Raw genomic sequence first — 1,681 nt, 5'->3', positions numbered from 1 at the left:
TATTCAACTGACTAATTTTGTCATCATTATGTTCATATTATCCCATCAATAACAGAAATCAATTCAAAAGAACTTTCAGCTAATACTTTTCTTTAGATATCGTACTTGAATAGGTCATTTAATCAAAGTTAGCTTCTTCTGTAACAGTGATTTTGCATAATATGAATAATCTCTAGAACTATCCAATATCTCTTTTAATACAGTCTTCATTTACTGGTTCATTCACTTCTCTGATCACATAGTTCATATACATTTCACATATACTCAATTCAAGTGCACATATAGCATTTTTTTAATACTTGTATCACATATCATCACTTGTACATATACATACCTTTTATTCTCAAACATAATATACATTTCAAATGTACTTGAATCAGATACACATCGCATATAACCATTCGTTTCTCGATTTGTGCGTGTCATCCTTGCGCAGGGGCCATGCTAATCTTCCGAACACAGGCTTCTGTAATTCCACACTCGTAAGCTTATTCAACCCAAATCTTACAGATTTCATTGTAACATTTTACAAATAAGGGGGTGAGGGTAGTAAATCCTCAAATTTAACTCTCTCATACATGTACTTAACACTTACTATCACAAATAGTCAGTTCATTTCTAATTTCACATTCTCAAAACATTTAATAAACATTTTCTTTTAATCACTTTTGTTCTTAACGCATAGTTCATACGCGAACTCAAATCACTAATTCACAATTAAAGCATTTCATATAGTAATCATAACTCAAATATCATATTTCATATGCTCATATAATTATAACATTTATCAATAACAAAATGTTATACTCTTTGATCCATACTTTTATGATTTTCAACTCATAATCAACACATTTCCATTCAAACATTTGAGTACACATTATGTACTATCAGAATTAGCTCAGTTGGAAAACTTATCTGTCTCATCAAAATAATTTTCGTCAGCGTCGGGAGATATCACACTATCGCATGTTAAATATGGCATGTATTGCTAGACTCACATACGCTATGGTAGTCCTAGAATCGACTAAACTATAGCTCTAATACCAATCAAATGTAACACCCCTAACCCATATCCGTCGCTGGAATGGGTTACGAGGCATTACCAGATTTCAGAACAGACATTTACTACACTTTTTTTTTTTTGCTTTGTACATTAAACTCATCAAAACACTTATCTTAGATGCACTTTTGAACTTAATACTACTATATTATTATCATTGGCATGTTTAAAATTTATTAATAAATCATTACACAACATATACCAGACATATAGCATTTATTTTTCATAAGCTGAATATCAAACATAACATTTTACAATCTAAGCATGCCATTCCAAATCGATACAAAAATCCACATTTCTTAATCCAATTTTCATAGCCTAACATAGATCACATATGTCCAATACCACAAATCCAACATTAACATAAAATTAAACACTTGAAAACAAGATTGAAACACCATAGTTGAATTATAAATAACTTTAAAACATCATATATATATATATTTCTTTTAATAATCGAATACATAAATACCTTACAACTAATATTCCAAACCAATTCATGTCACAAATTATGCATCTCAATAATAACTCATTATTTATTCATAACCTAAATATATTCATCAACCAAATATATCTAATTTATCAAATGAATAAACGTGAGCTTTACATAATATTACTTAA

General features: G+C 29.0%; 1 pseudogene; it reads right to left on the bottom strand.

Annotated features, from left to right (window-relative positions):
- Nucleotides 1-390: 390 nt before the first annotated feature.
- Nucleotides 391-454, bottom strand: LOC128284971 (U6 spliceosomal RNA; annotated as a pseudogene).
- Between the last annotated feature and the right edge of the window lie 1,227 nt (nt 455-1,681).

This window comes from Gossypium arboreum, chromosome 11 (assembly GCF_025698485.1).
Source record: "Gossypium arboreum isolate Shixiya-1 chromosome 11, ASM2569848v2, whole genome shotgun sequence".
Lineage (NCBI taxonomy): Eukaryota > Viridiplantae > Streptophyta > Magnoliopsida > Malvales > Malvaceae > Gossypium > Gossypium arboreum.
Note: the sequence above shows the minus strand (reverse complement) of the source record. Positions and strands in the feature narration are given on the sequence as shown.